The 24,891-nt window shown below is 46.0% G+C and overlaps 1 protein-coding gene across 3 annotated transcripts in view; it reads left to right on the top strand.

The window, feature by feature from the left end:
* Positions 1-24,891, top strand: part of LOC126161807 (ras-like GTP-binding protein RhoL) — a 380,663-nt gene that overhangs the window by 184,505 nt on the left and 171,267 nt on the right. The gene's annotated exons all lie outside the window — the stretch shown is intronic.

Genomic DNA, 24,891 nt, shown 5'->3' with positions numbered 1-24,891 from the left:
ACTGCAGTCCGATTTCCTCTGTGACACAGTTGTGCAAAAATACATTAGCATTTCGGTCTTTTCTGTGTCGCCCTCCGTTTCAGTGTCATTATGGTCACAGAATGTCTGGACCGATCCGTCTACTGATTTAATGTGAGACCAGAAGTGTTTCGGATTTTCTGTCAAGTCGGTAGACATAATTTTACTTTCGAATTCGCTGAATGCTTCACGCATGGCTCCTCTTGCGCTAGTTTTGGCTTCATTTAACCTTTGTCTGTGAGGCTTTGGTTAAGTTTAAACTGGTAGTGAAGCTCTCATTGCCTTCGTAGCAGTTTTCTTACGCGGCTGTCGAAGCACGGCGGGTCTTCTCTATTCCTCACAACTTCGCTCGCCACATACCTGTCTAAAGCGTATCTCACAATGCCCCTGGTACTCAACGTCGTTAGTGCCGGAGATGAAATTTTCGTGCTGACGTCTCAGGTATTACTAAAATGCTCTTACTAAGTAGAAAGATCTTCCTGCCTTTTTTACATTCCTATTTACTGCCGTATTCAGTGTTGCTGTAATGACCTTATGGTAACTGACTTTTCTATTCTACTCAGAGTCGAAAAGATCGGATCTGTTTGTCACCAGTAGGTCTAAGATGTTATTTTCATGAATCTGTTCTCTGATTAACTGCTTAAAGTAATTTTCGGATAAGGCAGTGATTCTCTGTCGCTGTCACCCGTCCTGATCACTTGAGTCACCCAGTCTATAGCTGGTAAGTTGAAATCTCCACCTGAAACTGGCATTTTTCCTTGGCGGGAGTAGTGGTCTGTGGTGCACTCAGTCTTGTGATGCCACTGGAGGAGCTACTTGACTGAGAGGTCGAAATGTCAAAACGGCCGGGAGTGCGGTGTGCTGTAACCCCGTACCCCTCCATACCGCATCCGATGTTGGATACCTGAGGATGACAAGGCGCTCAGTCGACTATATCGTGGTCTTCAGGGCCTGATCGCGGGATTTCCTTCTTTAATCTCGAAGTTTCCCCTCAGTTGTTACGTCACTACTGCTGCTGAGGCATGGGGTCTATAACAGCATCCGAAGACCATATTTGCTCCACCTTTAACAGCTGTCGTCACCCAAATTATTTCACTTTTGGAATTTGTACTAAGCTCGTCCAGGTATTACTGCATTTTTTATGGGTATAACCATGCCTCCTCTGCAAGTCTTCAAACCATCTTTGCGATGTACGTTCCAATTGGAATTTAGAACTTCATTGCTTTTGATATCTAGTTTCAGCCAGCTTTCTGTCCATAGTACTATGTGGGCACTGTTACCATTTACAAGCTAGATTAGTTATGGGAGCTTTTCATAGATGCCCCAGCAACTAACTAACACAGCATTAACAATTTCTTTTTCCCACACTACGATGAATGCTACTCTGTCTGCATTCAAAATGCATCTTATCGAGCCTGTCGAGGGATTTCTCTACCCTAAAAGCCCACATGTGCATGCGACTTCCTGCGTGTAGTGCACGCCTGAGCTCTATAATTGTCCAACGGATAGCACAGGTTGAGAAACTTGCGTCCTATAACATCACAAAGTCGTCTGGACCTCTGATTTAGGCCTTCCGCTCCGCTCCAAACCAGAGGACCATGATTAGTTATGGGAGCTTTTCATAGATGCCCCAGCAACTAACTAACACAGCATTAACAATTTCTTTCTCCCACACTACGATGAATGCTACTCTGTCTGCATTCAAAATGCATCTTATCGAGCCTGTCGAGGGATTTCTCTACCCTAAAAGCCCACATGTGCATGCGACTTCCTGCGTGTAGTGCACGCCTGAGCTCTATAATTGTCCAACGGATAGCACAGGTTGAGAAATAACATCACAAAGTCGTCTGGACCTCTGATTTAGGCCTTCCGCTCCGCTGAAAAACCAGAGGACCATGCTCGGCTCTGGAAACGGTGCAGCGAAACGATAGCTCTGCACCCACCCTGCGAGCGATGCTAGCTGTCTTCACCAAATCAGCCAGGTACCTGTAGGAACCGAAGATAACCTCTGGCGTAATTGGTGCCTACATCAGCCAGTGCGCTCAATTGCTGCCAGCAGAGGTTCCTTCACATATCGGCCGAGACATTCCAGTAGACAAACAACCTGCTCGCTATTTTCTTGAGGGGGGACCCCATACCCGCCTAACACTGGAGCGCTCAATGATCAGTCCCACCCTCTGCACTTGTCCGGACCTCACAGGAAGATTGGCCACAGACCGAACAGGCGAGGTGTCCCGTGCTGGCTCAGATACACTTCGTCCGCAGTGCGTTGTCTAGTGGCTAGCGTTGCTGCCTCTTGATCACGGGATCCGGGGTTCGATTTCCAGCCGGGTTGCGGATTTTCTCTGTCCGCGGGCTGGGTATTTTTGTTCTCCTCATCATTTCATCATCATCATCTTCTTAATTTGTGACAGTGGCTAGATCGGATTGTGTAAAAAAACTCGACTATGTAAAAATTGGGGCTTTGTACGGGCACTGATGACCACGCAGTTGAGCGCCCCGCAAAACAAACATCATCAGATACATTTTAAGAAGCAGGGAATACCTCAAACCCCTTTTTAAGACGTAAGAGGACAGCCGTGTTGCTGGTACCCACCTTCGCCTTTCGGCAGAGATTAGCGACCCCCACACCTTTTCGCTAATCACTGCCACGTACGTGTCGACCGGCTGGAGCGTGGGAATCGGGAGGCGCAACGGCATCAGGGATCCCAGGCGGCGCTATAGGCTCCGGAGCTGTCGAAGCATGGCGCCCCAACGCCGCCGGAGCGCAGGGCAACAGCCTGGAACTTGTAGACAGTGGCCAACAAAGCATTTACCTCGTAACGCAGAGGCTATTTGATGGAATACAACGCCCAGGGCGCGGCCACAACGGCTGTACTGGCCAGTTCCCATCACAAAGAAAGAGAGCCAAATAAAAATAATTTGATAATTACAACTACAGATTCAAGTTTCCAACAAAATTTCAAACTCGTTGATAATAATCTGAGACGTTATGGAACTGTAATTAACAAGTCATAGAACTAAATCTGTGATTTCATGCAATTACAGTAATTTTCTCCAGATGACGAGTATCACTGATTGATTGCTTACATGGAGGACCATCAAATAGAGGGGAGCAGAGTAATTTTCACATTCTCCATTTGGTTAATGTAGAAAATACTGAAAACGGCGAATTTACTCAATAGCTCGTACCGTTAAATTTGTTTGTAAGGTAAAGCCACGCGGTGGCGTAGGTATAGCACTTTTCCCTCATTCTGAGAATACGCGCCCAAACAAATGTTTCAAAATGCGACGCACAGAGATCGAACCGCTGTCTAGGGCGAGGCTGCACCAACTATTAGTTTACTCCCGTTGTCATGCTAGCTGCTGGGGCCTGCTTGTCAACTGCGGATGCATACTGCGCTATCAATTAAGCGACAAAGCACGTGCAGAGAGTAACAGTCCAACGCTTCCACAGTCCAGGGCCCGCAGATCAGGCGGTGAGTGTAACTTCGTGACTGAGAGGGAAAGGCGATAGGCAGAACAACACTATACCGGATCAGTCGCCCAGTTCAAACAACACAGACCAGCATTTACAATCTGTTTACAGACAGTGACTACACCCCCTACATGCTTACACAACATGGCAGTCCCTACCCATCTTTAATTAAATATTATCTGAACCACAGGTAATGTAACCCTAACCCATGAACTGAACTTACCCAACACAAACAATCGAAAAATACACAAACTCCTACAACGAAAATAAAGTGCTCTTAAAAGCAGCTAAATAATGACCTAATGTTCATTTCTACTCAGATGTAAGAAAGAACACCGCTAAACGATCTATACAATCAGTGTACAAACGATAAACTACTTCATCTGCTGCTGACTCCGCTTTGCTAGGTGGCTGGAGGCCTACCGATTCAACACAGGGCACGGTGCAAAGCCTGCTGATCGGGAACATTAGCCTACCAATCGTCATCGAAATATTGGTAATGAAAATGTCACCACGAGGCGATTATAACTACACTACTGGCCATTAAAATTGCTACACCAAGAAGAAATGCAGATGATAAACGGGTATTCATTGGACAAATATATTATACTATAACTGACATGTGATTACAAAAAATGGTTCAAATGGCTCTGAGCACTATGGGACTTAGAACTTAGAACTACTTAAACCTAACTAACCTAAGGACATCACACACATCCATCCCCGATGCAGGATTCGAACCTGCGACCATAGCAGTCGCGCGGTTCCAGACTGTAGCTCCTAGTACCGCTCGGCCACTCCGGCCGGCCAAGTGATTACATTTTCACGCAATTTGGGTGCATAGATCCTAAGAAATCAGTACCCGGAACAACCACCTCTGGCCGTAATAACGGCCTTGATACACCTGGGCATTGAGTCAAACAGAGCTTGGATGCAGCTTCAACACGATACCACAGTTCATTAAGAGTAGTGACTGGCGTATTGTGACGAACCAGTTGCTCGGCCACCATTGACCAGACGTTTTCAATTGGTGAGCGATCTGGAGAATGTGCTGGCCAGGGCAGCAGTCAAACATTTTCTGTATCCAGAAAGGCCCGTACAGGACCTGCAACATGCGGTCGTGCATTATCCTGCTGAAATGTAGGGTTTCGCAGGGATCGAATGAAGGGTAGAGCCACGGGTCGTAACACATCTGAAATCTAACGTCCACTGTTCACAGTACCGTCAATGCGAACGAGAGGTGACCGAGACGTGTAACCAATGGCACCCCATACCATCACACCAGGTGATACGGCAGTATGGATATGACGAATACACGCTTCCAATGTGCGTTCACCGCGATGTCGCCAAACACGGATGCGACCATCATGATGCTGTAAACAGAACCTGGATTCATCCGAAGAAATGACGTTTTGCCATTCGTGCACCCAAGTTCGTCCTTGAGTACACCATCGCAGGCGCTCGTGTCTGTGATGCAGCGTCAAGGGTAACCGCAGCCATGGTCTCCAAGCTGATAGTACAAGCTGCTGCAAACGTCGTCGAACTGTTCGTGCAGATGGTTGTTGTCTTGCAAACGTCCCCATCTGTTGACTCAGGGATCGAGACGTGGCTGCACGATTCGTTACAGCCATGCGGATAAGATGCCTGTCATCTCGACTGGTAGTGATACGAGGCCGTTGGGATCCAGCACGGCGTTCCGTATTACCTTCCTGAACCCACCGATTCCATATCCTGCTAACAGTCATTGGATCTCAACCAACGCGAGCAGCAATGTCGCGATACGATAAACCGCAATCGTGATAGGCTACAATCCGACCTTTATCAAAGTCGGAAACGTGATGGTACGCATTTCTCCTCCTTACACGAGGCATCACAATAACGTTTCACCAGGCAACGCCGGTCAACTGGTGTTTGTGTATGAGGAATCGGTTGGAAACTTTCCTCATGTCAACACGTTGTAGGTGTGAATGCTCAGAAAAGCTAATCATTTGCATATCACAGCATCTTCTTCCTGTCGGTTAAATTTTACGTCTGTAGCACGTCATCTTCGTGGTGTAGCAATTTTAATGGCCAGTAGTGTAGCTACATCAAGGTAGTGCGTTATCTCACTAATGTATGTTAGTAAACCCATCCATTCACGGCCGTAAATGTTTGTGATGGGAGGACTCGCTGTTGTACTTACAGTGGGACGTAAACTGCACCTGAATTATATCGTCACTTTTTACGAACAGTGGCACAAAAAAGAAGTTCTCCTGTCACTCACGCTGATAAAACAACTGAATAAATATAAATAAATAACAGCGCCATCTTGTGGAAATATTAGGAATGTACTGTGTAACGATGTGCTTAAGAATCCTTTTAAAACACATTTTGTTTCGGCGATAAAAATGTGAACCCCTCGCCTGCCGTGCGGTTCTAGGCGGTACAGTCTGGAACCGCGTGACCGCTACGGGCGCACTTGCCCCGGGCATGGATGTGTGTGTTGCCCTTAGGTTAGTTAGGTTTAAGTTGTTCTAAGTTCTAGGGGACTGATGACCTCAGAAGTTAGGGCTCAGTGCTCAGAGCCAATTGAACCATTTTTTTGTGAAGCGTTCTTTCAAAATTGGTTGAAATGGCTCTGAGCACTATGGGACTTAACTGTTGAGGTCATCAGTCCCCTAGAACTTAGAACAACTTAAATCTAACTAACCTAAGGATGTCACACACTTCCATTCCCGAGGCAGGATTCGAACCTGCGACCGTAGCGGTCGCGCGGTTCCTGACTGTAGCACCTAGAACCGCTCGGTCACCCCGGCCGGCGAAGCCCTCTTTCTTGCATTGAATACGGTGTACATGCCTAAACTACAGAAGCATGTTAAGCTTGCTCATACAGTACAGTCTCTCATGACCGGTACTTACGAGCTTGCTGTGTGAATCCTCAGATGCTACAAAGACGTGGTTAGCTGTTTTTCAAACTCAGAAAGACGAACAGTTCGGCTTGTTGAGCTTATTTAAGTTTTAATACCAACTAACTACGTCATTTTAGCGTCTAGGATGTCTCTAGCATTTGAAGCTGAAAACGTGAGGCGCAGAACACGCCTTAGACCACGGTCTAATGCCCGTGTAACTAAACCACGAAACGCATTACGTCCATTGCTGGCCCCGATGTTACACACAGCCGCTGGCTGGCGCCGCAGTAATTCATCTTCTGCTCGTTAACAGCGCGGGCCCCCCTTCCTGTGTAAATATTATTGTTCTGTTAGGAGCTCGCTGAGCACTATCTTATGCATCGCGCCGCGGACACTCGGACCTCGGCAACTGCTCTCCTACAGCTGGAAGTACTTAGCGCAGCAATAACAACCTGTGACGCGCCGCGCCCGACAGTAACGATCGCGTTTTGTGTGTGTGTGTGTGTGTGTGTGTGTGTGTCTGTGCGTGCGTGTACGTCTGTGAGCTCGAAATCTCGTCGATGTTTCCAGAACTTTCTCCCGTGCAACATACATCTAGATTTTTCACAAACCATCTTTTGTGGATATCATAATAAACCCTATATTAACATAATGCAGCAGACATTTTGTTCCGTTTTCTGAACTTTTCATTACCTGGTGAGCAGTTTCGGCTGATGCTGCAAATTCGGTTACGTCTAACAGTCGTACTGTATCAGAAATATCTGTCAACATTTTCAATAACGATGCAGTTCACCACATTTCGTGAGATGACGTTGAGCGCTAACCCCTTTAAAGCCGTGTGCCGCGAATTCGCACCACATCACAGCGACGCTAATAAATGGAACGTAGACTGTTCTTGAAGTTCAGCGACGATAGGTGTAGATTCTACATGAAGCTACCAACGCGTCTGATATGTGCTGCCATTTCCTGACAGTTTCGGGTACTTCTTGCCCGACTTTGTTTCCGTGCCTTCGTTCACGACGCGGACACGAGAAGTTGTCGTCATTGATTGGAGAATTAAGGCTAGATATACAAGTAACATCAGTTCTGAAAATTAGTTGTTTGTTCTATATTATCTGTGGCGTGACGTAAATCACATTTTGATGTAAAAAACTACTTGAACGTGCAACTGAATTCGAAAATATTGTTTGTGTAAAATACACATCACTAGGCGTTTCTGGGAACATGAAAGAGATGGAATCAAGTGAAATGAAAGCAAATATATCGGTCGATTTGTGGCACAAGAGTACTTCAGTGACCAATGGTATTCATCACTTACGTATATATACTTCAATTTATTACAACTTCACAATAAGTCATATGTTTTCAATTAGTACATTTCACGATTATTGCGTTGTGGAAATTGTGATGAACCGCTAATACTCTGGAACTTTTATTTTACTACCGATGGATTCCCAAAGGTCGTGTTTCACGAAATGGAAAAATGGTTCAAATGGCTCTGAGCACAATGGGACTTAACTTCTGAGGTGATCCGTCCCCTAGAACTTAGAACTACTTAAACCTAACTAATCTAAGGACATCACACACATCCATGCCCGAGGCAGGATTCGAACCTGGGACCGTAGCGGTCGCGCGGCTCCAGACTGTAGCGCCTAGAACCGCTCGGCCACTCCGGCCGGCCACGAAATTGAAATGAACATTTCAGATCTCGTGTAGTAACTACGGAGGCAGTCTGTGGAAGTTTCAAAATTGCCCATAATAAATAAAATGTTGTACCAGAATTCAAATCCACAATAACAATGTAAAATCAAAATGTTAAATAAAAATATTTTGCTAAATTAAGTGTTGTAGGTGTTCAATGTCTCAAATTCCTGTTGTCGCAAATATGCAGCATACTCGGTAATACCTGGCAGGTATAACATATCTCAGAAGTGGCCATATGTACTCTATAACGCTTCATTACTGGTTACAAAATATGATTTTTTATTTTTTTTAAGTGGAAATTTATTCACGTACTAAGGGATCGAGTAGACTCATTGTCTTTGGGTGTGCAACTTGACGTAACTGTACAACTAGCATTTCTTTGGTGGGACTCGACTGTTTCCAGAAACTGACCACAGTGCACTGACATTTCTATTTTTACTTCTCTGCAATACTTTTGAGACAACTCTTCATATTTCAGAGCAAAAATACGTGTGCCTGCAGACTGTAACTTGCAAAAACATTCCATAACAAATGTCGCAGCGTTAAGATCATGAGATTTATTGTATAACGTCTTCAGAATTACTGAAGACATTACTTTGCAGACTTCGAATGTTTCGTCTCTTTGAGTGCGTTATATGCACTTTTAGATCCTCCATGAGATCCAGTCATTACGTTTTACAAATATGTCAGAAAGGTTGGTGTCGATTACCCGAAAATCTTTTTATTCTGTTCTTGGGTTCTTTCTCAAGCCACTTTTTGCCGTCCGCGCCTGGCGGTGTGTATCGTGACGAGTCAGGCAGAATTCGATCCGCCGTCACGGGACGCGCCCCGCAAGTGTACAGTCAGCCGTTTCCCACTCTCTTTGGCGACTAATTTGTTCTGCTGCTGATGTCCCCGGACTTGTTGTGGATAGCGTACCTATACATTGGCTCTGGAAGTGGGAAGTGCTCGTTGGCCGACAGTTCAGGAGACTGAGTGGGACGTTTAAAAATGGCTACTGTTTTTAATATTTACGGAGGAACGGGAACAGAAGTACCATACTCAACGAGTGCTCCCAGTTGCGCTAGAATTCTGAACAGCTGACCTGGTCAAGGTCCTGATGGTAGCTGGGTGTGTGTACCAGCATCGTCTGCATAACTGTGCTTGTGCAGCAGGATTGATTTGCGATCATGTAGCTAAGGATGAGTGTGGCTGACACGATAGGAGAAACTGAAGCACAGTGCGGACGTCTAGGCCGGTCCTCTTGAGTAGCACCACGTATCGTCGAACTTATCTTCAATACACGTCAAATGAATTCGCAATTGCGAATAAGGACTACCATCGGCTGTAGAATGGAATGACGACAGTGAAATTTTGTGCCGGACCGGGACTCACCTTACCATTTGGCTGACCGTGCACGAATCGCGGCCAGGCTCAGACTTCCATATATCGTACATCCCTTACGTCGTGGACGCATGGTTGACGATATATGGCCGTGAGTCGTGCACGGATAGCCAAATGGCAAGGCGACCGCTCACGATAAGTGGGAAATCGGGTTCGAGTCCCGGTCTGGCATAAATTTTAACTGTCGTCTTTCCATTCTACAGCTGATGGTGATCGGATTTGGTGAATTCATTTGATGTGTTTCGTAATGACTGTGATCGCCGCAGTGCTTGTTCATCTGGACATGCATGCGTGTCCAAAGGAACTTTGCGTCGTAATCAGACTAACACAGGCGTCTTCAGTAGTATTACACGTTGCGTATCGGCCCGACTCATACACTTTTACGCATCTAAACTATATCTCAGCTCTAAAATCAATGTTTCTTTCAAATCTCTTACACCCCCCCCCCTCTGCCGCCCTCCCCCCCCCCCCAACCAACCAGTATGACATCCCTTTATCCCTGAATAGACTTTGCAGAGAGTTTTAGTATTTTACCCAGAATATGGGAACAGGTCTGGTGATCAGGATCTCTCGTACAGTATACAGTTCCAAGCGATAGGTCTCGCTGGAAGCAGGAAGTTAAAAGGGAGCTCTGTCAAAATGAGTGGTACCTGCGAGATAAAGACTACTTCACCTTATCACTTTCCTCTGATGATTGTTGCTTCAGTGAAATTGCTCGTCACCGTCTTTATACACACTCATGAGTCATTGTATTGTCGTGTCGAGGTCTCCTAGTGCTCTCCGACCCCAAGCCCATACGTATGAGCACCACGGGTGTCGCACCCCCACTGTGTATTGCTTCCAGACAGTAAGTCACGTGAGTACAAAGTTCTGCTGAAGTTCCTCTAGCAGTTCCAAATCCATTGTTTACGTGTCATCACTTTCCATCCTCGTTCTTACCAATAGGGATGCTGGGGTTGTTTTACTCACACCGGTAACTGAACCGCATTACTATACAAGCGGAACAAAAGTAACCTGATAAGGTCACAGCAAGGTAGGGGCCGTTAAATCGAGCAAAATTTCCCACAATAGCCATAGTTCGGAAATGTACAGTTCTGGAGTGACAAAGAGTTCATGAGCTGCCGCAACGGTGCTGTTTGAATCAACTTATTCGAGGCGCTGGAGTACCACTTCATCAAATTCCAAAATGCTCAATGATTTTCGCCGTCTAGTGAGTGCAGACATTCCTGTTTCTCTCAAGCGTTGATCACAGCCATGAAAATGTTGGCGGTAGTAGCCTTCTGCTTCGTAAATGTTCAAAATAGCATCGTCTCGCATTCAGTATTGCATCCCGTCACGTGGATGTCGGCTAGCTCGTTGTCTGTCTACCTATTCATGGATATTCCGTCGCACTACAGCACATGGAAACGAACTGCGATAGAGCACAACAAACATACAACAGCGCATCAGCGTAGTCGGACAAAACCGCTCTGTTCGACACATCAAAACACATTCTCTTACAAGAAAAATTTAGCACGCTCGTCGCTGATTGACTTGATGGTCGTAGCTCCACAACTATGCATTTCCACCAATAGCTATCTGGAAAAATTTTGCCCAATTCGACGTCCTCTGTTCTGTCCTGACCTTATTATTTCTTTACCCTATATGGATTGGCCTGCTGACTGATCCCTGCTTCATCCTCTCATAATGTACCATTGGACGACAGTACTCGAGAAGCATGAGGTCACCATTTTACTCTGTCGGCCATTAATGTAGCGTTTTGAAATAAGCACTCCTCCTTCACGTAACACCTCAACTGTTTCTGAACCACCTGGATGCCTCCTACCCACGAAATATCGCTAGTGATACTGGAAATCTAACTTGTGATCTTATTGCTGCAGTAAGAGACGATGGACTTTCAGCAGCGCCGGCTAAGTAGCTGAAATATTGCCGAGAGAGAAATTAAAGAAACAGAGAACAGAGGCGGTGGCATTTCGGGAAACTGGAGAGTCGTTTCCCACGCGCCGGAATTAGTTTAGCTCCGGCCCTGACCAGTTTGAAAGTGGATTTCCGGACAACTGACTCCGCCGCTGTTTCAGGCCGTTAATCATAAGTCAAGTACAGACTCTGAATCGCCGAAAGTCGTCGGGCGTTCGTTATTTCTTTTAAACAGACCTGTTACCGTTGTGTGTTTGACTTTCAACGTCACATTAACGACTTCCCGTCATTCTCAGAATCCTGCATTCCACGGGCATGGATGCGAATGGTTCAATTCATCTTTCTGTGAAAGGGCAAAGGCACGCTACAACACACTTGCGGTGAGTTGTTGCTGTTTATACTTCCCTCACATTCTTGAGTCGGACAGGCCTAAGTCTTCTGCTCTATTGAATCATTATTGGCAATTTTGCTTCCCAGTGATCCTAATTTTCTACTCAGACATTAAAAGCACAATATTAAGAGTATTCTTAACTCGTAATTAAGAGAATTACCACAAAACCGAAATTTAATTATGTTACAGTTTTGTTTTCGGCTCATGGGATGCCCTTCCCGTTCATTTTGGGTCTAGAACCAGCACTAAAATGTCAGAGCTGCTAATCTTGAATCAAAGTTTTGAGATCTGTTCTTGAGTAAACAAATTTAATTTTTGTTGGTTCTTTGTTCACTTCTTTCACTTTTTTAACTGTCCATGTTATACTATATTTTCAGGAATTTTATATGTCGAGAAACGTCCTTCTTACTTAGTCAGGCATTTCTCTTCCTAAAATCTCTACAAGAAAAGTGTAATGATGCTTGTCGACGTACTCTTGTGGGTTAGTGAGTCTTTAACACACCATTATCTGTAGGAAAGCGGAATGGCGACCGATCGCTGTTTCACTGGACGACTGTATTGTGGAGTGATAGGGACTTACTTTGGCATGTCTAGATGTAACATTTGGTCGATGTTGAGATAATTACAATTCTCGACTGGACAAAGGTGGGGCAGGAAATGGGACGTTAATTATTCAAAGGATGTGAATGAAACAGAGAAAAAAATCTATAACTGGATTGCGTGTTGGAACTTTGAACCCCAATCTGCCTGTACGTCAGTGCAGAGTCATTATGACCGCACCACTTCGCTAGGTGCCTCCTGCTCCCGTTCAAGTAGTTTTCTAGTTGCACTCGTTACGGAGAGTGGGGCGTGTTATCATTTCACACGCACAAAGAAAAAAAAATTCCTAGTTGTGCCAGGAGTCGAACTGGGTTCTTGTTGTAGCAGTCTCACAATGGTTTCTTAGTCATAGCCAGATGTCAATCGGCACATATAAAAGTAATTAAATAAGAAACTTAATGTACGCAGTGCAACGTTGAACTCCTAAGTTTTCGTGGAGGTTACAACTGGATGTTTTGCAGTAGGTAGCAGAGTTACATTGTTGTCACCCCTTCAAGGAAGTGAGAGCTCTTTCCTGCACTCTCCGAACGCACATGAACACACGGGCCAGACTGCAAACATGTTTGTCTTTGTTGTTCAAATCCAGCGGAGGCAAAGTGGCATCCCGCATGCGCAATGAAAACAAAATTCGGGAGGACGACGGTTCAATCCCGCGTCCGGCCATCCTGATTTAGGTTTTCCGTGAGTTCCCTAAATCGCTCCAGGCAAATGCCGGTATGGTTCCTTCGAAAGGGCACGGCCGACTTCCTTCCCCGTCCTTCCCCAATCCGATGAGACCGATGACCTCGCTGGTTGGTCTCCTCCCCCAAACAACCCCCCCCCCCCCAAGGAATTTCTTCCGCGGGGTGGACCCGGCGCGCGGGCCACCAGTTGCCCACCGGCGGTCTAAGCTCAATGATCCTTCGTGGCACGTTGCTGGACTCATCAGGGTACACTAATCTCATTGTCCCATTCGCAATTGGGAACACAGCACGCTCCATTTAAGTGCACCGAAACTGCAGCTCAAATTTTCCTGTATGTGCACATGTGGCTGTACGAGGCGATTAGCGGTTTATATTAATTTCTGGAAACGTGGCCGACCTTTTGACTGTGTTACCGCTTGGAAGAAGACGTGCCGGCTGTGACGACAGAGTCGCGTCTCCTTATCTCCGTGCCGACTTCACTCTGCCCGCTTAATCTCGCGTCGTACGTGGGCGTGCAGATAACTTGAAATGATCCGGCACTGGCACCACCCACAATCCATCGCCTGACTGCGAGTGTACTTTACCGCTTTCCCCGCTCCTCAAAAGTCGTCTGCTGCGAGCCCTCAGGAAACTGCCGCTTGCCTCGGTGTTTAATGCCTGAGGTGTGGCGCCGGTTCAAAAACAGAAGCTCCTTTGAATACTTAATGAGTAGGCCAGAACTGAAACCAGAATACACGCTTCACGTTTAATGAGGGCGCGACAAGTACAGGTGACTCTGCAGTCTTAATGATATAACTCAGACGCACGAGACTCCCAGCCTGAAGGTGGTCGCTGTTCGTGAGGTAGCCAATCCATGATCCATCGCGTGCGGATCCCACTAATGGCATAATGAATTTGGAGATGATCTGCAACTAAATAATTTTGCAGCTATATCTAGATCTATACTCTGCAAGCCACCTTACGGCGTGTGGCGGAGGTTGCATTGTGTACCACGGTTAGCGATTCGTCCACTGCTGCGAAGTTTTTTGCCAGTTTTCTTGCGTTCTCTTTGAAAGTGATATCGTAACAATCTCAGCTTTGGTTACACCAGCAATTTCCCATACGTGTCATTAAACCCCAATGGGTTTGTCCAACTGTTATTACCATACTAACTGTTGCCGCAGCTCCGTTCGTATATCAGTAACTTAGATGTGATGAATGATGGTAAGTAAGTAAGCTATTGTACGTGCAATAACGTCTAGTACCTTCACGTGATTAAGTATACGCAGAAGCATAGCTCGTAACGTGCGAACCCCCCCCCCCCTCCTCCACCCTCCGTACCAAATCCCCATGACTGACCCAATGCACGGCGCGGTGGCACGCTCAGCGCCGGACGCTGCGTGACAGTACGTGCGGAGGGGCGTGGCCAGGAGCTTGCTTCTATGCGTCGTGCTTTTATGCAACAAATCGTTTCTGTTCTTTGATGTAAGGAAAGATGTTCCAATCCTTACATCGCTGTCTTACGGGTTCCTTTTTTTTACTTTCTAAAGCAGCCTATGTCCTTCCTCGGCGTTTAAGCTGTCTTCATACCAAATTACATCGAAGTAGGTTCAGCGGTTTAGTCGTGAAAACATAACAAAGTTACTTTCGCATTTCTAACGTTGCGAAAACAGGAGGACGGCGTAGCTTATCTTCAAACAGAAAGATTCCAATCATCAGTGATAAAATGATACACTACTGGCCATTAAAATTGCTACACCAAGAAAAAATGCAGATGATAAACGGGTATTCACTGGACAAATATATTATAGTATATCTGACATGTGATTACAAAAAATGGTTCAAATGGCTTTGAGCACTATGGGACTTAACTTCTGATGTCATCAGTCCCCTAGAACTTAGAACTACTTAAACCTAACTAACCTAAGGACATCACACACATCCATGCCCGAGGCAGGATTCGAAACTGCGACCGTAGCAGTCGCACGGTTCCAGACTGAAATGTCTAGAACCGTTCGGCCACTCCGGCCGGCCATGTGATTAGATTTTCACGCAATTTGGGTTCATAGATCTTGAGAAATCGGTACCCAGAACAACCACCTGTGGCCGTAATAACGGTCTTGATACGCCTGGGCATTGAGTCAAACAGAGCTTGGATGATGTGTACAGGTAGAGCTGCCCATGCAGCTTCAACACGATACCACAGTTCATCAAGAGTAGTGACTGGCGTATTGTGACGAGCCATTTGCTCGGCCACCATTGACCAGACGTTTTCAGTTGGTGAGAGATCTGGAGAACGTGTTGGCCAGGGCAGCAGTCGAACATTTTCTGTATCCAGAAAGGCCCGTGAGGACCTGCAACTTGGGGTCGTGCATTATCCTGCTGAAACGTAGGATTTCGCAGGGATCAAATGAAGGGTAGAGTCACGGGTCGTTAACACATCTCAAATGTAACGTTCAAAGTGCCATCAATGCGAACAAGAGGTGACCGAGACGTGTAACCAATGGCACCTCATACCATCACGGCAGGTGATACGCTAGTATGGATATGACGAATACACGCTTCCAGTGTGCGTTCACCGCGATGTCGCCAAACACGGATGCGACCATCATGATGCTACAAACAGAATCTGGATTGATCCGAAAAAATGACGTTTTGCCATTCGTGCACCCAGGTTTGTCGTTGATTACACCATCGCAGGCGCTCCTGTCTGTGATGCAGCGTCAAGGGTAACCGCAGCCATGGTCTCCGAGCTATTCGTGGAGATGGTCTTGAAAACGTCCCCATCTGTTGACTCTGGGATCGAGATGTGGCTGCACGATCCGTTACAGCCATGCGGATAAGATGCCTGTCATCTCGACTGCTAGTGATACGAGGCCGTTGACATCCAGTATGGCGTTCCGTATTACCGTCCTGAACCCACCGATTCCATATTCTGCTAACAGTCATTGGATCTCGACCAACGCGAGTAGCAAATCGCGATACGATAAACCGCAATCGTGATAGGCTACAATCCGACCTTTATCAAAGTCGGAAACGTGATGGTACGCATTTCTCCTCCTTACACGAGGCATCACAACAACGTTTCACCCGGCAACGCCGGTCAACTGCTGTTTGTCTATGGGAAATCGGTTGGAAACTTTCATGTCAGCACGTTGCAAGTGTCGCCACCGGCGCCAGTCTTGTGTGAATGCTCTGAAAAGCTAATTATTAGCGTATCACAGCATCTTCGTCCTGTCGGTTAAATTTCGCGTCTGTAGCACGTCATCTTCGTGGTGTAGCAATTTTAATGGCCAGTAGTGTATTTATTGTATATGAAGAAACACTCAAATGGTGCTTTTTATTGTGGAATGTCCAGCACAATTAGGAGTTTGAAATTATACAAATTCTCTAAAATGTTAAAGAGTCTGTCGCTGTGCCTCTGAGTGAGGCCTACGAAAAGTCCAGAGCTGGCCTACGATGCCTACGGAGCCGAAGTTACGGAAACGACGGACGAACACTGAAGCTTGTAGACCCAGCAGTAACTGAAGGCTGTACACGACTAAGCGCCGTCAAGAGAAATGTCCGCCGTAGCTCAGTGCTCTGGTATTTAACGAGGCATCGAACAATCCCTATCCACACACGTGATGCCCATGAGTTGGTAGCTGTGGCCCTGGCGGACATCAGTATAGACAATACTGCCAACCCATACAGCTGCTGCGCTACGAGTGTTTCGAGCGCGGTTTGTGGTGCGGTACTCTCTGAAGTAGTGAATACCGTCACCACCTGTAAGAGTGGTATTAACGTACGGATTAAATATGTTGCGAATTGTGTAAGCATTGCATTCATTATACTGAATCGTATTATGTAGAACTTATCAACCAGTAAAACCATCTGGTCCCTTCAACCCCCACAAACCAACCAACTAATAAAAGCATTTTCACAAATATGACAAATTTTGAAACTGAAAATGAAAACAGGTTTTTAAAAGAGTAAATATTTTTCGCTAATTCGTGTTACATTCTTCAAATAAATAAATATCTTCCACTATACACTTTATGAAGTAACCCGTGTTCTTCCTCGGCGTTCAATTTTAAATCTCAGAGTTCATCGAAATCGGTTCAGCGATTTAGTCATGAAAACGTAACAGACAGAGTTAACTCCGCATTTAAAAAGCGTAATAGTATGAATTTGGAATGCGTTTACCTAGAGTGTGGTTGGCTCTGTTCGTAGCGAGGAGTTGTAAAACAGTTGTGTCATCGGTGGGCTTTTGTCTGAGTTATTCAGTTGTCCAACACTGTGTTCAGTATTTTTTCACAGCCTGTAATGCACGTGCAGTTCTCTCATTCCATGTTAGGTAATTTTATAGCCATAATCGAATGATCCAGTCTTTAAACGGCTTTACGAGAATTCTATCTGAATCTGGTGGCCGTTAGAAGTATCTGATTATTAATCTAAGGTAATCTAACAAGTATGCTAGTTGCTGTTGTGCGTGTAAGTTCGTGTCGGATTCTCTTGGATCCTTGCTAGACCTGATGTTTCTTGAAATAATTTTTGTTTCCAGACAAACTCACATATAAATTCTTATATTACCGATTTCAGATGTATCAAACAGTAATCCTCATGTCAATGTGCAGTGCAGTGCAGTAGTATATAAAAAAAGTGTTTTCCTCCATAAATAAAACATATTGTAATGAATGTAGCAGTATCGGTCGTCTCGACAGCATTAAATTTGCTCCAATTGATATTTCTGTACATTGCGGTGAATATGGCACTTCCCTGATAATCTAATCTGGATGCGTATGGAGCGCAACCTTTTTTTTTATGCTTGGGACGTCTGCTTTGTGGGTGCGTTTGCCTCATGACGCTGAAGCAGAAGAATTGGTACCAGAATTAGCTTATCCGAAATTCTGTATTCTTACATTTAACAGGCTACGTTGTCATACGTTTCCTACGAGTTACAGTTATTGCATAACCTTTCTCAGTGTCTTAGTCCTTACACCTCCACGACGCGCGGTTATCGACCTCATGCTGGAACAAATTTTCATTATTAAAACGGTGAGGGTACACAAAATAAATACATAGGAAAAATGTAGTTCCTCCCTCCCCCCCTCCCCAACAGATTTCAGGCGAATAGCCTTGATAGTGCCATCAGTTCGGCGGGGGGAAAATCCTCACTTTCTGCACGTATGTCACACCCAGCTGGAGCCACTCATTCAAAATTTGACCTCGTGGAGCTATCAAGTTGCTCCGCTTCACTCGCTGTTTCAGATAGTCCCAGACATTTGACACAGGATTAAAACGTGATTTAACGAGCCATTCGAGGTGCCCACTGTTCATGAAACCGGAAAGTTGTGCGCGCAACACTGTGAAGACGGCTGTTGTCACCTCGAAGCTTGGAAATGTCCACAACAAACTCATCACCGTGATGTACGAGGAAGGGGAACGCTTAACCGCGTATATGGAAATAAACATCCTGGTTGCGTTCGCGGTAATCTGAATGAATGTGCCCAACTCACGCTGCAAGAATACGCCACCAAAACATCACAGAACCACATCTGGCGTGGACTTCAACCTCCACGGGTGTCGCTTTGCGCCTTAGGTACATTCGACGCCTTGTACTGTTTGGAAAGAGGCATAATCGCCACTCGTCGGAACAAATTACACGCCTCAACTCAGTTACCGTCCAGTTTCTGTGTTGTTCGGCCCACTATAGACGTGCAGTTTTGTGTGCTGCTTCGAGAATTGGCGTTTTACGGGATGGCTTATGTTCAACAACAGCAATTTCGGTCTGATTTGAAACCGATTTTTATTGACAAAACGTAACACTTGTGCCCGGTTTATGTCGGTTACGATTTTGTTACGACCATTGTACTTACGCCACGGTACACAGTTACGAATCGTACACCATACCTTGTAGATACGTTAGATACTTCGAGCTGATGTTCCAACAAATGGAATAGTTTCACAGTATGGCAATTACCACATCCAGACACGATAGCTCTCTTCTACCATTCTGTCACGTCTTCTGTCATGGCTACCCACCTTACTGCGCATACAACCGAGTGGGCCGAGAGAGGTGGCGCACTGGTTAGCACACTGGACTCGTATTCGGAAGGACGACGGTTCATACTCGCGTCTGGCCATCCTGATTTAGGTTTTCTGTGATTTCCCTAAATCGCTTCAGGCAAATGCCGGGATGGTTCCTTACAAAGGGCATGGCCGACTTCCTTCGCCATGATTCCCAAATCCAATGGGACCGATGACCTCGCAGTTTGGTCCCCTCCCCCAAATCAACCAACCAACCGAGAGGCACAGGCACACCACTTCACTGCCATGTCCGTTGTCGGCTATGGAGGGTGAGCTGGCCACTTGGTGCCAGCTCCCAACACCGTGGCTCTCTGTGCTTACCTATTCTCTTTGGGAGTGTCAGAAACCAAATGCGATGGTTTTCATCCCGTCCGCGCTTGGTACTGGACGTTTTCTCATTAATGTGATGTTCACGTCTGGAAATACTTCGTGCAGACCAGCAGGACTATGCCTAGTAAAAAGAGTTGTGGTGTTCTAACCAACTATCGGGTTGATACATGCTGCTTATGTTTCACACTCGTCTGTGGGAAACAAAAGCAAACCAGATACACTCCGACTTTCTCAAAAGGAGACGGTATAGAGTTTTACATTGTTACAGAAGTTCACTGACAACAAGAACTTCTGAATATAACATACAAAGGGATTACAGACATTCGCTGCGATTGGGCATTGATTTAAATCAATGGGGAAAATTAAAAGTTTGTACTGGACTGGGATTCAAACACGAGTCTCTCGCTTATTAGGCAGACGCTCTGACCACTCATTTTGTTCGTTACTGTTCGTTGCATATGTTCGGGGAGGACTTCCCAGGATACTTTCTTTTCTATCTCATTTTGTTCTGTATAGTTCGTTGCATTTGTTCGGGGCGGACGTCCCATGTCACCCGTTCACATTCAGCGTTGATCAGTTCACTCAGTTTTTTATTACAGAGGGCAGCTAACCCTCTGACCGAAGACGCAGAGCTACCGTGCCGACTATCACACAGAGTGGTCATCGCAGCTTCACGGACTATCCTAGCACGCTTCCCTTCAAACCCAAATGCCCATGATTCTCATTACCCGCGGCATTTACCCCATACCCGTAAAAGTTAGATCCCGTAGTTCATCCGCACTGAAGAAAAACTGCCCGTCCTCGCCTTCATTACATGTATGTGGTAGCCATTCTTTCGGCTACTTCATATATACTTCTGAAAATTATGCGTGGCAGCAGCTAACTTGTTTTGAGAATGCCCTTGAGTTCTGAATGATGTACGCTACGAAGCTCCGCCGCATTACGTTCATAGACCGGTTGAGTGGAGCAGAAGTTACTGGAGTTAACTTGCAGCAGCCAATACGGAGAAAATACCGATCTGCCACCGATTCCGTGTAGCCCTATCATGCGTTTCCACGCGCATATGGCGATTGTTGGACTGTTTCTGCGTTACATGTCAGGAACAAGTTTCATAAGCAAAAACTGACGTGGCAGTTGCAGCTTCAGTGTTCTCTGCCTTATAATTAGAGAAGCATACATTCTATAGTACACGTTCAAAGAAACACGAAAAGACTAACAATGAGCTGACAAAAGTTATGAGGTACCTACTGATATCGTATCAGACACCCTTTTGCCCGGCGTAATGCAGTAGACTGACGTGGCATGGACTCAACAAGTCTTGGAAGTCCCCTGCAGAAATACTGAGCAATACTGCCTCTATAGCCGTCCATAATTATAAAAGTGTTGCTAGTGCAGGATTTTGTGCACGAACTGACCTCTCGATTATGTTCCATAAATTTTCGCTGGGTGACCAAATGATTTGCTCGAATTGTGCAAAAATGTTCATCAAACCAATCGCGAACAACTGTGACCCGGTGACATGGTGCAATGTCGTCCATAAAAATTCCATCTTTGTTTGGAAACATGAACTCCATTAATGGCTACAAATACACTCCTGGAAATGGAAAAAAGAACACATTGACACCGGTATGTCAGACCCACCATACTTGCTCCGGACACTGCGAGAGGGCTGTACAAGCAATGATCACACGCACGGCACAGCGGACACACCAGGAACCGCGGTGTTGGCCGTCGAATGGCGCTAGCTGCGCATCATTTGTGCACCGCCGCCGTCAGTGTCAGCCAGTTTGCCGTGGCATACGGAGCTCCATCGCAGTCTTTAACACTGGTAGCATGCCGCGACAGCGTGGACGTGAACCTTATGTGCAGTTGACGGACTTTGAGCGAGGGCGTATAGTGGGCATGCGGGAAGCCGGGTGGAAGTACCGCCGAATTGCTCAACACGTGGGGCGTGAGGTCTCCACAGTACATCGATGTTGTCGCCAGTGGTCGGCGGAAGGTGCACGTGCCCGTCGACCTGGGACCGGACCGCAGCGACGCACGGATGCACGCCAAGACCGTAGGATCCTACGCAGTGCCGTAGGGGACCGCACCGCCACTTCCCAGCAAATTAGGGACACTGTTGCTCCTGGGGTATCGGCGAGGACCATTCGCAACCGTCTCCAAGAAGTTGGGCTGCGGTCCCGCACACCGTTAGGCCGTCTTCCGCTCACGCCCCAACATCGTGCAGCCCGCCTCCAGTGGTGTCGCGACAGGCGTGAATGGAGGGACGAATGGAGACGTGTCGTCTTCAGCGATGAGAATCGCTTCTGCCTTGGTGCCAATGATGGTCGTATGCGTGTTTGGCGCCGTGCAGGTGAGCGCCACAATCAGGACTGCATTCGACCGAGGCACACAGGGCCAACACCCGGCATCATGGTGTGGGGAGCGATCTCCTACACTGGCCGTACACCACTGGTGATCGTCGAGGGGACACTGAATAGTGCACGGTACATCCAAACCGTCATCGAACCCATCGTTCTACCATTCCTAGACCGGCAAGGGAACTTGCTGTTCCAACAGGACAATGCACGTCCGCATGTATCCCGTGCCACCCAACGTGCTCTAGAAGGTGTAAGTCAACTACCCTGGCCAGCAAGATCTCCGGATCTGTCCCCCATTGAGCATGTTTGGGACTGGATGAAGCGTCGTCTCACGCGGTCTGCACGTCCAGCACGAACGCTGGTCCAACTGAGGCGCCAGGTGGAAATGGCATGGCAAGCCGTTCCACAGGACTACATCCAGCATCTCTACGATCGTCTCCATGGGAGAATAGCAGCCTGCATTGCTGCGAAAGGTGGATATACACTGTACTAGTGCCGACATTGTGCATGTTCTGTTGCCTGTGTCTATGTGCCTGTGGTTCTGTCAGTGTGATCATGTGATGTATCTGACCCCAGGAATGTGTCAATAAAGCTTCCCCTTCCTGGGACAATGAATTCACGGTGTTCTTATTTCAATTTCCAGGAGTGTAGTCTCCAAGTACCTCAACATAAACATTTTCAGTCAATGATCGGTTCAGTTGGGCCAGGGCACTGAGTCCATTCAACGTAAACATTATGGAGCCACCACCCGTTTGCATAGTGTCTTGTTGACAACTTGCGACCTGCCTTCGTGGTGTCTGCGCCACACTCGAAAACCTTACCATCAGCTCTCACCAATTGAAATCGGGACTCATCTGACTAGGCCATGGTTTTTTAGTCGTCTAGGGTCCAACCGATGTGGTAATAGTCAAGGAGAGGCGCTGCAGGCGATGTCGTGCTGTTAGCAAAGGCACTCGCGTCGGTCGTTTGCTGCCAAAGCCCATTAACGCCAGATTGCGCCTAACGGATACGTTCGTTTTACGTCACACGTTGATTTCTGCGGTTATTTCACGCAGTGTTGCTTGCCTGTTAGCACTGTCAGCTCTACGCAGACGCGGTGCTGTCGGTCGTTAAGTGAAGGTCTTCGGCCACTGAATTGTTCGTGGTGACAGGTAATGCCCGAAATTTAGTATTCTTGGCACACTCTTGACGCTGAAGATCTCGGTATATTGAAGTCTCTAACGTTTTTCGAAATGGAATGTCCCATGCGTCCAACTCCAAGTAGCGTTCCGCGTTCAAAGCCTGTTAATTCCCATCTTGCAGCCATAATCACGTCCGAAACCTTTTCACATGAGTCATCTGAGTACAAATGACAGTTCCGCCAATGCATTGATCTTTTAAACCTTGGGCAAGCGATGTTGTCGCCATCTGTATATGTGCATATCACTACACCGTAACTTTTTCGTCTCACTGTATAATAAAACTGTGATACGTTTATAGAAAGATTAAGCTCGATTTAATCAATGTTTTTGGAATCGACGGTTCCGCAGAACCATGCATGATGTATCTGGTAAGTTAGTTAGTTAGAAGGCAAGTTGTTGCTGCAAGAATAGCGCCACTCTTTTAGTTTTAGCCATATCATTCGAAAGACTGCATAACGTACACAATAAGGCGTAGTGGATCTGCATTGTGCCACTATACATTACTGGACGTCTCACTGAGCACGCTATGTCTTACTTCAGGATGTATTGTCAGTGGTGGAAACATAAGGAAAGGAAAATTATAATTTATAGTACGTCGACAATGAAATCCTTAGAAATGTAGAACATGACCGGATTGTTTCAGAGATGGGGAAGGAAAGCGACTGTGGCCTTTCAAAGGAGCCGCTCAGATATTTGTCTTAATCGACGTGGGGAAATCATGGCAGACCAAAATCTTGATAGCCGAATGGAGTTTTTAACCACTGACCGACCAATACGAGCCCAGTAACCTACCATTGATGTGAGCCACCTTTCTCGTTACACGCCAGAACTGGGAAAAGCACACTGTGTCAGCGCCATAGGTCGCATTAGGTCAGAAAGAAATATGATCGGGAACGGACTCGTGGCTAGCTTAAGCTGCTGCAGATATCTTATTCTGTTGCTATAAAATAGAAACGTCAACCAAAAATTACACAAATTTAGGGTCCTGTTGGACCTAATAAATTTAAATTTCGTTCAATGGTTTTGACTAGTTTCGTGTCGAGAAATTGCTTTCAGTTGACAACAATGAAAGCAAATGTTTTAAGTACCTTGCTCCCTTCACTGTGGTAAAACTTCGAAATCGTTTTTTTTTTTCTGTATCAGTATGAATGTGTTCCTGCCGAAAGGACACGAAACAAGTGTCATAAGTTGATGGAAGTCAAGTGTGTTTCTTGAAAGAGTGCAATACACTGAAGAGTCTCACATTTACCAGTTTTTGCTTCTAAGTGTTCAGGCCGTATATAATAATATCCAAGTTCTTTCTCATTGTGATACGTTTCCCTAGCATCCGAAACTGCAGCATTCTTACTTGTTGTTCCATCATCATATTGCGTAAAATAATTCGTAGTTGACCCATTAGTTTCCCATTTACGAAAACTTTAGTAGCAAAGTACAGATGAGGGGTCCATTCAGCGCCAAAAGCGCCAAATTCCGGTGGCGTATAGACCATTCTAAAAAAGAATGGAATTTAAATTTTACAGTTGCTTCTTCCTTTTTCATGGGAATATAAGAGTGATATCAAGACATAAAACGCTCCATACTAACACGTACTACAGCATCGCAGTGCCATAAAGTACCTTGGAGAACTACATAAATAATTAAACTACCAGTACTTCACACTATCACACAGGCTCCAGTAAACCAGGAAATAATCGCCACTGAACAAAGAGTCTTTCAAGTTAAGATAACAGTTTCCTACTTCAGTTAAGATATGTTACTCTATCACAGGTAAATTAAAGAAAATGCGTCAGAGATAAATCGGGTTTCAGCATCATCTTCAACAGAAAGGACACAGCTTTCCAAATATACAATAGTTAAATGTACCACACGTTCTGTACTTTCTCTTGAAATACGTGGATCATGTTGAT

This window comes from Schistocerca cancellata, chromosome 2 (assembly GCF_023864275.1).
Source record: "Schistocerca cancellata isolate TAMUIC-IGC-003103 chromosome 2, iqSchCanc2.1, whole genome shotgun sequence".
Lineage (NCBI taxonomy): Eukaryota > Metazoa > Arthropoda > Insecta > Orthoptera > Acrididae > Schistocerca > Schistocerca cancellata.
This window is presented reverse-complemented; position numbering and strand designations above follow the sequence as displayed.